At 43.6% G+C, this 15377-nt stretch overlaps 1 pseudogene; it reads left to right on the top strand.

Moving 5' to 3' along the window:
- Positions 1-11472, top strand: part of LOC137562300 (transcriptional regulator QRICH1-like) — a 43333-nt pseudogene extending 31861 nt beyond the window's left edge.
- The last annotated feature ends 3905 nt before the right edge of the window (positions 11473-15377 follow it).

Raw genomic sequence — 15377 nt, 5'->3', positions numbered from 1 at the left:
TGGCAATAGGCTCCGCCCACCCGCGACATCAACCCGCCGGCCAATCGGAAGCGCCGGCGGGTTGTTAACCCGACGATCACCGGATAGGAAGCGTATAATACGCTTTGTAATGTTTACAAAGTGTATTATACAGGCTGCCTCCTGCCCTGGTGGTCCCAGTGTCCGAGGGACCACCAGGGCAGGCTGCAGCCACCCTAGTCTGCACCCAAACACACTGATCTGCCCCCCCTGCCCACCCCACAGACCACTGTTTGCACACAATCACCCACCTAATCACCCATCAATCACTCCCTGTCACTATCTGTCAACGCTATATTGTTTTTTTTTTTGGTCCCCAAACTGCCCCCTGGGTACTCCTGATCACCCCCACCCCTCAGATTCTCCCCAGACACCCCCCCCCCCCCTGTGTACTGTATGCATCTATCCCCCTTGATCACCTGTCAATCACCCATCAATCACCCCCTGTCACTGCCACCCATCAATCAGCCCCTAACCTGCCCCTTTCAGGCAATCTGATCACCCACCCACACCAATAGATCGCCCGCAGATCTGACATCAGATCACCTCCCAAGTGCAGGGTTTACATCTGTTCTCTCCTCTAAACACCCACTAATTACCCATCAATCACCCCCTATCACCACCTGTCACTGTTACCCATCAGATTAGACCCTAATCTGCCCCTTGCGGGCACCCAACCACCCGCCCACACGCTCAGATTGCCCTCAGACCCCCCCTTATCAATTAGCCAGTGCATTATTTACATCCGTTCTTCCCTGTAATAACCCACTGATCACCTGTCAATCACCCCCTGTCACTGCCACCCATCAATCACCCCCTGTCACTGCCACCCATCAATCAGCCCCTAACCTGCCCCTTGCGGGCAATCTGATCACCCACCTACACCAATAGATCGCCCGCAAATCCGACGTCAGATCACCTCCCAAGTGCAGTGTTTACATCTGTTCTCTACCCTAAACACCCACTAATTACCCATCAATCACCCCCTGTCACTGCTACCCATCAGATTAGACCCCTATCTGCCCCTAGGGCACCCAATCACCCGCCCACACCCTCAGAACGCCCTCAGACCCCAGCCCTGATCACCTCGCCAGTGCATTGCTTGCATTTATTCCCCCCACTAATCACACCTTGTGACACCCATCAATCACCTCCTGTCACCCCCTAACACACCTACCCATCAAATCAGGCCCTAATTTGCCCCGTGTGGGCTCCTGATCACTCGGCCAAACCCTCAGATCCCCCTCAGACCCCCTTCCGATCACCTCCCCAGTGCATTGATTGCATCTATTTTCCCCTCTAACCACCCCAAGACACCCATCAATCACCTCCTGTCACCCCCCTAGCACTCCTATCCATCAGATCAGGCCCTATACAACCTGTCATGTAAGAGGCCACCCTGCTTATGACCGGTTCCACAAAATTCACCACCTCATAGACCACCTGCCATCAAAATTTGCAGATGGTTATACCCCTGAACAGTCATTTTGAGACATTTGGTTTCCAGACTACTCACGGTTTTGGGCCCGTAAAATGCCAGGGCAGTATAGGAACTCCACAAGTGACCCCTTTTTAGAAAAAAAGACACCCCAAGGTATTCTGTTAGGTGTATGAAGCGATTATAGAAGATTTTATTTTTTGTCAAAAGTTAGCGGAAATTGATTTTTGTTTTTCCACAAAGTGTCATTTTTCACTAACTTGTGACAAAAAACAAGTTCTATGAACTCACCATACACCTAACGGAATACCTTGGGGTGTCTTCTTTCTAAAATGGGGTCACTTGTGGGGTTCCTATACTGCCCTGGCATTTTAGGGGCCCTAAACCGTAAGGAGTAGTCTAGAATCCAAATACCTCAAAATGACCTGTGAATAGGACGTTAGGCCCCTTAGCGCACCTAGGTTGCAAAAACGTGCCACACGTGTGGTATTGCCGTACTCAGGAGAAGTAGTATAATGTGTTTTGGGGTGTATTTTTACACATACCCATGCTGGGTGGGAGAAATATCTCTGTAAATGACAATTTTTTTTTTTAATTTTTTTTTTTACACACAATTGTCCATTTACAGAGATATTTCTCCCACTCAGCATGGGTATGTGTAAAAATACACCCCAAAACACATTATACTACTTCTCCTGAGTACGGCGATATCACATGTGTGGCACTTTTTTGCACCCTAACTGCGCTAAGGGGTCAAAAGTCCAATGAGTACCTTTAGGATTTCACAGGTCATTTTGCGACATTTGGTTTCAAGACTACTCCTCACAGTTTAGGGCCCCTAAAATGCCGGGGCAGGATAGGAACTCCACAAATGACCCCATTTTAGAAAGAAGACACCCCAAGATATTCCGTTAGGTGTATGGTGAGTTCATAGAAGATTTTATTTTTTGTCACAAGTTAGCGGAAAATGACACTTTGTGAAAAAAACCAATTAAAATCAATTTCCGCTTACTTGTGACAAAAAATAAAATCTTCTATGAACTCACCATACTCCTAACGGAATACCTTGGGGTGTCTTCTTTCTAAAATGGGGTCATTTGTGGAGTTCCTATACTGCCCTGGCATTTTAGGGGCCCTAAACTGTGAGGAGTAGTCTTGAAACCAAATGTCGCAAAATGACCTGTGAAATCCTAAAGGTACTCATTGGACTTTGGGCCCCTTAGCGCAGTTAGGGTGCAAAAAAGTGCCACACATGTGGTATCGCCGTACTCAGGAGAAGTAGTATAATGTGTTTTGGGGTGTATTTTTACACATACCCATGCTGAGTGAGAGAAAAATCTCTGTAAATGGACAATTGTGTGTAAAAAAAATAAATAAAAAAATTGTCATTTACAGAGATATTTCTCCCACCCAGCATGGGTATGTGTAAAAATACACCCCAAAACACATTATACTACTTCTCCTTAGTACGGCAATACCACATGTGTGGCACTTTTTTGCAGCCTAACTGCGCTAAGGGGCCCTAAGTCCAATGAGCACCTTTAGGCTTTACAGAGGTGCTTACAATTTAGCACCCCCCAAAATGCCAGGACAGTAAACACCCCACAAATGACCCCATTTTGGAAAGTAGACGCTTCAAGGTATTCAGAGAGGAGCATAGTGAGTCCGTGGCAGATTTCATTTTTTTTGTCGCAAGTTAGAAGAAATGGAAACTTTTTTTTCCCTTTTTTTTTTTTTGTCACAAAGTGTCATTTTCCGCTAACTTGTGACAAAAAATAAAATCTTCTATGAACTCACCATGCCTCTCAGTGAATACTTTGGGATGTCTTCTTTCCAAAATGGGGTCATTTGGGGGGTATTTATACTATCCTGGAATTTTAGCACCTCATGAAACATGACAGGTGCTCAGAAAAGTCGGAGATGCTTCAAAATGGGAAAATTCACTTTTTGCACCATAGTTTGTAAACGCTATAACTTTTACCCAAACCAATAAATATACACTGAATGTTTTTTTTTTTTTTTTTATCAAAGACATGTAGCAGAATAACTTTCGCGCTCAAATGTATAGGAAATTTTACTTTATTTGAAAAATGTCAGCACAGAAATTTTAAAAAGTCATTTTTTGACAAAATTGATGTCTTTTTTGATGAATATAATAAAAAGTAAAACTCGCAGCAGCAATCAAATAGCACCAAAAGAAAGTTGTATTAGTGACAAGAAAAGGAGGTAAAATTCATTTAGGTGGTAGGTTGTGTGACCGAGCAGTAAACCGTTAAAGCTGCAGTGGTCTGAATGGAAAAAAAGGCTCTGGTCCTTAAGTGGTTAAACACATTTTAAATGTGCCACCGGGGATGCCCATTGTTCCATTAACAGACTACTGTGTACTGACCACTTGGAATCCCTGGCAGGAAATTCACTGTAGTTTCTGGGTATGCATGTAAGTTTTCACTATACAGTATTCACTATATATTCTATATTCTCAAACTACAAGGTTTTTTGAAAGCTTTTTATCCTTTTGTTGCCTCTATTCTCCATAACATACGTAGGAAATCTGGTGACTAGCATGCATGGCACCTTTGGTATTAACCTCTTAAGTCAGCAGTCTTCTTCAATGCAATTATGCAGACTTCATGCCCTTGAATCACTTGTTTTTTTGAGTGGGGAAGGTCAGAATTTGAACAGCTATAATTGGGTGCCATATTTGAATATAAGGGCAACCAGAATTTGAACACCCACACTATAGTTACTATCAAAAATGAGAAACTCCAATCATCCTAGTTCATTGATAAAAGGCAGCATAAACGTTCACCTCACGGTGGGGCACATTTATCACCACAATGACTTTTTTTTTTTCCCCTCTCTTCCCCCCTATTTAAATCACAACTGGAAGAAAAATAACCTGCAACTCTTGTATCCACTGATAGTATGGCTGGAAGGTGTAATGGTTAAGGGCTCTGCCTCTAACACAGGAGACCAGGGTTCGAATATCAGCTCTGCCTGTTCAGTAAGCCAGCCTATAGAGCACGTCCTAGTGGCTGCAGCTCTGGCGCTTTGAGTCTGCCAGGAGAAAAGCGCAATATAAATGTTATTTGTCTTTACTGCTACAGAAAACCAGTCTCTAGTATTTCAAGACTCTCAATTTAGTGGCTTACGGTATCACTTCTACCTGTTCTCTATTGAGTGTTTGTTTTTTTTTTTTACGTTAACTTTACTACACTGATAGAAGAGGATATTCTTGTACAGGATTTTAAAATCCTGCCCCACAAATCATCAGCTGGAGCTCTAAACAAAAAATATATTTAACACTAATTTTAGTAATAAAAATCACTACAGTATACATTTTTATTTTAAACCTCTGCCCTGGAAATGGATCCAACTTAACAGCCAGTTCAAGTGTCGTGGGCTGAATATTTAGGTATGGAGGCATAAATACAAGTGTTTGGTAAATTTTAGTCTGTCAGGTGAATGTGAAAAACAGAGGGAGTATGCGGTTACCTATATTTTACTACTACAACAAAGGGCAAGGAGGTAAAAGTAGTGTAAAATGTGGGGGACGCCTTATACATCCTGAAATGTTGGGTTTGTTGAGATCTTGTTTCTGCTGTCCCGCAACTAACATTATTTTGTGTCTTAGGTATTTCATTTTGAAGACTGTGGAACAACATTCACAGTTGGCTTTCTCCAAGATTACAAAGCAGACTAGGAAAAATCCAGGAATAGGAAAAGATAAGAACTGTACAATACGTTTTTTGCGGCTCTATGGCCAAGTTCAAAGCGGTTTAAAAGGTATGGTGCCTTCTCTGTGTAGTTTTGTGCATGAAGTATACAGGATCTTCTCAAAAAATTAGCATATGGTGATAAAGTTCATTATTTTCTGTAATGTACTGATAAACTTTAGACTTTCATATATTTTAGATTCATTACACATAATTGAAGTAGTTCAAAGCCTTTTATTGTTTTAATATTGATGATTTTGGCATACAGCTCATGAGAACCCAAAATTCCTATCTCAAAAAATTAGCATATCACGAAAAGGTTCTTTAAACGAGCTATTAACCTAATCATCTGAATCAACTAATTAACTCTAAACACCTGCAAAAGATTCCTGAGGCTTTTAAAAACTCCCAGCCGGGTTCATTACTCAAAACCGCAATCGTGGGTAAGACTGCTGACCTGACTGCTGTCCAGAAGGCCATCATTGACACCCTCAAGCAAGAAGGTAAGACACAGAAAGAAATTTCTGAACGAATAGGCTGTTCCCAGAGTGCTGTATCAAGGCACCTCAGTGGGAAGTCTGTGGGAAGGAAAAGGTGTGGCAGAAAACGCTGCACAACGAGAAGAGGTGACCGGACCCTGAGGAAGATTGTAGAGATGGACCGATTCCAGCCCTTGGGGGACCTGTGGGAGCATTGGACTGAGTCTGGAGTAGAAACATCCAGAGCCACAGTGTACAGGCATCAGGGCCGGCCCTAGACTATTTGCCACCTGAGGCAAAAAAAAAAAATTTCCGACGCCACCCCCCCCCCGGTGGGGGGCGCGCCCTGAGGGGCCGCCGTAGCTGGCAGGACCCCCCCCCCTCCCTCGCCTGGGTCCCCTGAACTGCGCTACCCTCCAGCCTTAAATACAAGCAGCCGCTATGTGTAAGAGGAACGGGCGGGGAGGACACTCACCTCTTCCCAGCGTGCGCTCCACTGACGTCACTTCCTGCAGCGTTGCAGGAAGTGACGTCAGTGGAGCGCACGCTTGGAACGAGGAAGAGGTGAGTCCTCCCCGCCCGTGCCTCTTACACATAGCGGCTGCTTGTATTTAAGGCTGGAGGGGAGCGGAGCACGGGGGACCCAGGCGAGGGAGGGGGGGGTTCCGACCCCCCTCCCCGCCGCTAGGCCCAATACCCCCGTCCTGCCAGCTACCCCTCCAGCTCGGCGGCCGGCTCCCCGCACCCACGGGCGGGCGGGTGCCGCCCCTGGAATTTTGCCGCCTGAGGCAAAAGTTTCACCCCGCCTCATGAGCGGGCCGGCCCTGACAGGCATGTACAGGAAATGGGCTACAGGTGCCGCATTCCCCAGGTAAAGCCACTTTTGAACCAGAAACAGCGGCAGCAGCGCCTGACCTGTACTTGACACAACTTCAGGCATTTTGGCATTTCCCTCTCCCCAGTCTTCCTCCAGACTCTGGCACCTTGATTTCCAAATGACGTGCAAATGTTGCTTTCATTCGAAAAAAGTACTTTGGACCACTGAGCAACAGTCCAGTGCTGCTTCTCTGTAGCCCAGGTCAGGCGCTACTGCCGCTGTTTCTGGTTCAAAAGTGGCTTGACCTGGGGAATGTGGCACCTGTAGCCCATTTCCTGCACACACCTGTACACGGTGGCTCTGGATGTTTCTACTTCAGACTCAGTCCACTGCTTCCGCAGGTCCCCCAAGGTCTGGAATCGGTCCTTCTCCACAATCTTCCTCAAGGTCCGGTCACCTCTTCTCGTTGTGCAGCGTTTTCTGCCACACTTTTTCCTTCCCACAGACTTCCCACTGAGGTGCCTTGATACAGCACTCTGGGAACAGCCTATTCGTTCAGACATTTCTTTCTGTGTCTTACCCTCTTGCTTGAGGGTGTCATTGATTGCCATCTGGACAGCAGTCAAATCGGCAGTCTTACCCATGATTGCGGTTTTGAGTAATGAACCCGGCTGGGAGTTTTAAAAGCCTCAGGAATCTTTTGCAGGTGTCTAGAGTTAATTAGTTGATTCAGATGATTAGGTTAATAGCTCGTTTAGAGAACCTTTTCGTGATATGCTAATTTTTTGAGATAGGAATTTTGGGTTCTCATGAGCTGTATGCCAAAATCATCAATATTATAACAATAAAAGGCTTTGAACTACTTCAGTTGTGTGTAATGAATCCAAAATATATGAAAGTCTAATGTTTATCAGTACATTACAGAAAATAATGAACTTAATCACAATATGCTAATTTTTTGAGAAGATTCTTTATAGTGTGTGATAATTTAGAGGTTGTACTAGGCTAACATACTCTTGATGGTATATGTGCACCTCCGATGGAAGGATCTTAGGAAAATATAAATAAGTGAAGTTTAAGGAAATCCTAAGATAATCGATTTCACATTTAAAAGCTGCCTTCAAAATGATACTGCTTTTTCCAAACTTGCCCATAAATAGGTTAATTTTGGCCTGAAATCAACTCCAGTGTGTGTTATTTGCAATTTATAATAATAATAATAATAATAATAAAGGCAGTATTTGTATAGCGCCTTTCTCCTGTCGGACTCAAAGCGCTTGTGAGGCAGCCACTAGAGCGCACTCAGTAGACAGTAGCAGTGTTAAGGAGACTTGCCCAAGAAACTCCTTACTGAAATAGGTGCTGGCTTACTGAACAGGCAGAGCCGAGATTTGAACTCAGGTCTCCTGTGTCAGAGGCAGAGCCCTTAACCATTACACTATCCAGCCACTTTAGGGGGTGATCAGAACAGCAACTATATTTTTGGCAAGGACTAAATCTGTTATACTTTCCTATCAGTACAGTATGAGCTTTGCATCAGATAAAATCTTAGTTTGTAAAAAGCTAATAATTTGATCATTTTTGTATTTAGTTACTGAAGAAACATATGTGGAACAGCTTGAAAATCCAGACAACCCTCTGCAGTGTCCTATCAAACTGTATGATTTCTACCGTTTTAAGTGGTAAGCTTTTGGTTATACATATTTGGGTATACATTTGTCACAAAGCAATATGCACTGTAGATTCCATTCTCTATGTAGCTGTCGCCTTCAATAAGCATTATTAATCTGAGGGCTTTAATCACCTTTCTGATAGATTTTAAAGTATTACAGTGGCTTGCAAAAGTATGCACACCCCTTTCTATTTTCTCCCATTGTGCCCTGGAATTATGGATTTTTGGGGGAATTTTATGTAATGGTCTTGGGCTACCAAGATTACAAAACGGAGAGCCTGTAATGTAAGCTCTGTTAATGCTGTCAGCGGCAAGAACTTGTACCGCTTGCCTGTAAATGATTAAAGTTCTGAGACTCCTCCCCCTCAATCGGCAAAAGCATCATGTTTTTTTTCCTAAGTCTTCCAAAGCTGTTCCCACCCCGACCTGTGTCACCTCAACCCCTCCCCAAGCTCTAATCATTTACAAGTGAGTGGGTGAGTTACTGCTCTTTCGCCCTTATATATTTTTAATCTTGTTCCTCTTTAAAAAATTGTTGAAGGGATTAAAATAAAATGCCTTGTTTGTGTTTAAAGGACAACTGAAGTGAGAGGGATAAGGAGGCTGCCATATTTATTTCATTTTAAGCAATACCGTTTGCCTGGCTATCCTGCTGATCCTCTGCCTTAAATACTTTTAGCCACAGCCCCTGAACAAGCATGCAGCAGATCAGGTGTTTCTGACATTGTCAGATCTGACAAGATTAGCTGCATGCTTGTTTCTGGTATAATCAGACACTACTGTAGCCACATAGACCAGCAGGGCTGCCAAGCAACTGGTACTGCTTAAAAGGAAACGTCAACCTCCATATTCTTCTCACTTCAGTTGCCCTTTAAAATTAATTGAACACTGCAAAGTTGTGTGCATGAATTCATCCTCTTTGCTACAAATCTACACCAAAAAAGCTGGTCAAGCCAATTAACTGTGGAAATACTGTAGTTTAATGGATTCTTTATCAGGTATCTGCTGAGTTGGGGGATTAAGTGGGAGAAAGTGATGCAGTGCTATCTGTTCATTTTTCAATTGGCGATTGATTGCTGGATCAGCCTGTGTGTGGCTTGGGTTAAAGGGAACCTTAACTGAGCGGGATATGGATGTTTCCTTTTAAGCAATACCAGTTGCCTGACTACTCTGCTGATCTTTTTGGCTGTAGTGGCAGAATCACAAACCTGAAACAAGCATGCAGCTAATCCAGTCTGACTTCAGTCAGAGCACCTGATCTGTATGCTTGTTGAGGGGCTGTGGCGAAAAGTATTATAGACACAGGATCAGCAGGAGAGTCAGACAACTGATATTATTTTAAAAGGAAAAATCCATATCCTTCTCAGTTTAGGTTCCCTTTAAAAAGAACCTGAGGCAAAAACTGGTTAGGAGAGATACGCTGTCCTCAGCCACTGCTCTGGACCCTCCAGAACAGGGTCTCGCTCTTTTGGCATAAGCACGGCTGTGTCTGTGCAGGAGCACGGAGCCACGTAAGCTCCATCTTACTGCGTTGGTGTGGCTGTACTCCAGCAGGCGCGGTATGGCCACGCCTACGCAGAGGACAGAAGAGCCGCTCCGATGTCCATACCAACATGTCCTTGTCGGTAATCTTTGGGGGTCCGCGCTGGGCAACAGGCCCAGAGGATGGTGTGGGAAGCCTTTGTAGGAGGATCCAGAGGCTTCCCTTCTCTAAGGCAAGTATGTCTTTTCATACCCAAGGTTTGTGTCGGGTACACTTTAAGTACTCAATGTGATCTGCCATACAGCTAGTTGACAACTCCGCATTACTTCTCTGCCCATGTTCTTCAGTATGACAGTATGTACTTGGTGTTTCATGTACCCTTTTTTTTTTTTTTTATTGTAAATTAGTAGTAGTCACTTTTTTTTTCTTTTTCCTTTTAGCCCTCAGGGGGCCCGGGGACCCACAGATGCCTTCTATTTGGTCCCTGAGTCAGTGGTGGCACCAAACAGCCCCATCTGGTACTCTGGACAACCTGTAAACGAAGAGGTGATGGAGCAAATGTTAACACGTATATTAATGGTTAAAGAGGTCCAGGAAGCTCATGCTTCATCTCGAATTTCTGCGTACTAATGACTTGCTTGTATATCCATGTTTTCAACCTTTGTATATACAATATATTTGTAAAGCATGATAAACTGCATAGGATCTTTCCCCTATTGTACTTTATTCCACAGGAAAGCTGGTTGCTTTGACTATACAAAGCATTTATTGACCATTATCTATGTTAATATATTTGCAATGTACAAGAAGCACATTTTGCAGATTTGATGTTTATGGTATTATTTATGTTAGCACCCCATTGAGCACTATGTAACACTGTGTATAAATATACAGTGCTGAGTTACTTGTATGGAGTAAATTACCACTCCGAATGAGTCATGAGTTATTATGTTCTTGTAAAGTTGCTTTGTTTCGCTAGTTTTCCTATATAAACCTGCATATGAGGTCCGTTACCTTCTCTTATAATTAAGAATGATGCATCATGTGGAAGGCTGTATGTATGAAATCATTGTTTGCTACAAGCGCTTAGCAAATGTATAATTTATTAATCACTTTAGTGCAATGCAGCCATAATTATGTTCCTGAATGAAACATGCTGAAATTATGGATTTGTACTGTTCTTTTCCTTTATAAAAGGAGAATGCTTCCATGGTTGGCCTATTTGCAGTGGGACACGGTTTCCAAGGTAATGCTCTGGTTTTAGCAAAAATAGACGCTACACCCTTCAGAATGTCTTTATAAGTGTAACTGAAGACGAAACACACTATTTTTTTTTTTTTCCACTATAATTTTTTTTCCTTTCATTTTGAAAACAAGTGTAAACTGGGTTCATGGGAAGCGTCAGAATTGTTGGATTACGTCCAGCTTTTTGTGTTTCAATGTTGTGGGTGTAATTTGTGCCTAAGTAAAATGTCACTACAGATCTGACACTTTATTGGTTAAGACTTACTTTTGTGTTTGCACAGAAAGATTGCACATCATGCTGAGATAAAACAAACTATACAACCTTACCTCAAAATCCAGTCTTGTCGTGCCTTAACACAATCCAGGCACTTGGATTTCTTTCAGTGGTGACTGTAATGTAAATTTTGATTACTTGTGTTTTTAGTAAGTTCACTTTTACAGGGAGATTTGTATATTTTCACAGAAGATTTAACATGGAAATCACGGACTAATAGGAAAATGAGTTTGTTATATCTGATGTATGCTAGATTTCTGGTACCTTTGTTATTTAATACAAATTGAGCACTAATTTTGATTTGAAATAAAATTGCAATTGAATGTATTACATATGGCTACAGAAACATATTTTAGTACATTTAAATTATAACTGTTTACTATTGCAATAGTAGATTCTTTAGACCTTTTAAAAAAGCCATTGAAGTTGTCTTAAGCAACTGCTTAACCACTTCAGCCTTCAGTCGTTTTCACTTTATGCATGCGAGCAATGTTCACCTCCCATTCATTAGCCTATAACTTTATCACTACTTATCACAATGAACTGATCTACATCTTGTTTTTCCACCACCAATTAGGCTTTCTTTGGGGGGTACATTTTGCTAAAAGCTACCTTACTGTAAATGCATTTTAGCAGTAAGAATAAGAAAAAATAAAAAAAATCATTTTCTCAGCTTTCGGCCATTATAGTTTCAAAATACATGCCTCCATAATTAAAACCCACGTATTGTATTTGCCCCGGTTATTACACAGTTTAAATTATGTCCCTATCACAATGTATGGCGACAATATTTTATTTGGAAATAAAAGTGCATTTTTTCAGTTTTGCATCCACCACTATTTACAAGCTTATAATAAAAAAAATAGAAATATTTCATATTTACATAGATATTTAAAAAGTTTAGACCCTTAACCATTTAAGGACCAGCAGTCTCTGGGCACTTAAAGACCAGAGACCGCTCGTCCAATCCAGACGAAATCCCGACGAATCGCCGCACATACCCGCCGCAACCGACGTCATCGCCGCTCGCCGAGACCCCAGGACATAGACTCTGCCGTCTCTATGATGGCAGAGTCATGTGAGCCGGTCAGGAGCCGCTTTCATTGGCTCCTGACCCTGTTTTTCAATGTAAGCCAATGGGAACGGCTTACATTGAAAGACAGGGCCAGGAGCCAATGAAATCGGCTCCTGACCCGCTCACATGACTCTGCCGTCATAGAGACAGGCAGAGCCTGTGAGATGCGGCGAGAATCGTTGAGCAGCGGAAACGGCGGATGCATGCTGCGGACAGCGATTGAGATCTACGCCCTGCCAGCCAGGAGCCCACCAATACAGGGCGTAGATCTCAATCACTGCGGTCCTTAAATGGTTAAGTAAAAATTTGTGTTTTTTCTTAATTGTAATGTTTTTTTTTATTTATTTATTAAACATTGTATTTGGGTATTTTTGGGAGGGTGTGATGTAAATAGTAATTTTTTTTAATGTAAATGTTTATTTTTTTTAATGTAGATGTAGTTTTACTTTTTGGCCACAAGATGGCAACCTTAGGTTTGTTTACATGACGTCACTCTAAGCGTAACATGTACGCTTAGGGGGACGTAGGAGGCAGAAAAAGCTAGGCTTCCGAGAGTAGCTGTCACTTTTTCTGCGGGGGAGAGGAATCAGTGATCGGGCACCATGGCCCGATTCATTGATACCTGGGCTACCGATCTGTGGCCGGGAGATATGGCAGCCCCCATAGCCCTCTTGCTACAGTTGTCTTTTATAAAAAGGCAGCAGAGATGCTTTATTTACTAACATTTTCTCAAACCATTCGCTTTTGTGATTGTGTCCCTACTTCTGACCCTTAGCCTATAGGTTAACCACTTGAGGACCATGGGCTTTACCCCCCCTTAACCTCCTGAGCGGTATGGACGAGCTCAGCTCGTCCATCACCGCCGGAGGCTGCCGCTCAGGCCCTGCTGGGCCGATTTTCTTCAAATAAAAAGCAGCACACGCAGCCGGCACTTTGCCAGCCGCGTGTGCTGCCTGATCGCCGCCGCTCTGCGGCGATCCGCCGCGAGCAGCGGCGAAAGAGGGTCCCCCCAGCCGCCTGAGCCCAGCGTAGCCAGAACAAAAAGTTCCGGCCAGCGCTAAGGGCTGGATCGGAGGCGGCTGACGTCAGGACGTCGGCTGACGTCCATGACGTCACTCCGCTCGTCGCTATGGCGACGATCTAAGCAAAACAAGGAAGGCCGCTCATTGCGGCCTTCCTTGTTTATTCTGGGCGCCGTAGGCGATCGGAAGAACGCCTCCGGAGCGCCCTCTAGTGGGCTTTCATGCAGCCAACTTTCAGTTGGCTGCATGAAATAGTTTTTTTTTAATTAAAAAAAAAACCCTACCGCAGCCTCCCTGGCGATCTCAATAGAACGCCGGGGAGGTTAAGGACCGGCCACTTTTTTTCCATTCAGACCACTGCAGATTTCACGGTTTATTGCTCGCTCATACAACCTACCACCTAAATGAATTTTGGCTCCTTTTCTTGTCACTAATAAAGCTTTCTTTTGGTGCTATTTGATTGCTCCTGCGATTTTTACTTATTATATTCATCAAAAAAGACATGAATTTTGGCAAAAAAAATGATTTTTTTTTAACTTTCTGTGCTGACATTTTTCAAATAAAGTAAAATTTCTGTATACATGCAGCGCGAAAAATGTGGACAAACATGTTTTTGATAAAAAAAAAACCCATTCAGTGTATATTTATTGGTTTGGGTAAAAGTTATAGCGTTTACAAACTATGGTGCAAAAAGTGAATTTTCCCATTTTCAAGCATCTATGACTTTTCTGACCACCTGACATGTTTCATGAGGGGCAAGAATTCCAGGATAGTATAAATACCCCCCAAAATGATCCCATTTTGGAAAGAAGACATCCCAAAGTATTCACTGAGAGGCATAGTGAGTTCATAGAAGATATTAATTTTTGTCACAAGTAAGCGGAAAATGACACTTTGTGACAAAAAAAAAAAAGTTTCCATTTCTTCTAACTTGCGACAAAAAAAATGAAATCTGCCACGGACTCACCATGCCCCTCTCTGAATACCTTGAAGTGTCTACTTTCCAAAATGGGGTCATTTGTGGGGTGTGTTTACTGTCCTTGCATTTTGGGGGGTGCTAATTTGTAAGCACCCCTGTAAAGCCTAAAGGTGCTCATTGGACTTTAGGCCCCTTAGCGCAGTTAGGCTGCAAAAAAGTGCCACACATGTGGTATTGCCGTACTCAAGAGAAGTAGTAGAATGTGTTTTGGGGTGTATTTTTACACATACCCATGCTGGGTGGGAGAAATATCTCTGTAAATGACCATTTTTTATTTTTTTTTACACACAATTGTCCATTTACAGAGATCTTTCTCCCACTCAGCATGGGTATGTGTAAAAATACACCCCAAAACACATTGTACTACTTCTCCTGAGTACGGCGATACCACATGGGTGGCACTTTTTTGGACCCTAACTGCGCTAAGGGGCCCAAAGTCCAATGAGTACCTTTAGGATTTCACAGGTCATTTTGAGAAATTTCATTTCAAGACTACTCCTCACGGTTTAGGGCCCCTAAAATGCCAGGACAGTATAGGAACCCCACAAATGACCCCATTTTAGAAAGAAGACACCCGACATCAGATCACCACCCAATCGCAGTGTTTACATTTATTCTCTCCTCTAAACACTGCGCTTGGGTGGTGATCTGATGTCGGATCTGCGGGCGATCTATTGGTGTGGGTGGGTGATCAGATTGCCAGCAAGGGGCAGGTTAGGGGCTGATTGATGGGTGGCAGTGACAGGGGGTGATTGACAGGTGATCAGGGGGGATAGATGCATACAGTACACAGGGGGGGGGGGGGGTCTGGGGAGATTCTGAGGGGTGGGGGGGGGGGGGGTAAAAAAAATAGCGTTGACAGATAGTGACAGGGAGTGATTGATGGGTGATTAGGGGGGTGATTGGGTGCAAGCAGGGGGGGGGGTCTGAGGGGTGCTGTGGGCGATCTGGGGCAGGGGGGGGGGAGAAATCAGTGTGCTTGGGTGCGACATAGGGTGGCTGCAGCCTGCCCTGGTGGTCCCTCGGACACTGGGACCACCATGGCAGGAGGCAGCCTGTATAATACACTTTGTAAACATTACAACGTGTATTATACACTTTGTATGCGGCGATCGTCGGGTTAACATCCCGCCGGCGCTTCCGTATGGCCGGCGGGATG

Source organism: Hyperolius riggenbachi, chromosome 3 (genome assembly GCF_040937935.1).
Source record: "Hyperolius riggenbachi isolate aHypRig1 chromosome 3, aHypRig1.pri, whole genome shotgun sequence".
Taxonomy (NCBI): domain Eukaryota; kingdom Metazoa; phylum Chordata; class Amphibia; order Anura; family Hyperoliidae; genus Hyperolius; species Hyperolius riggenbachi.
This window is presented reverse-complemented; position numbering and strand designations above follow the sequence as displayed.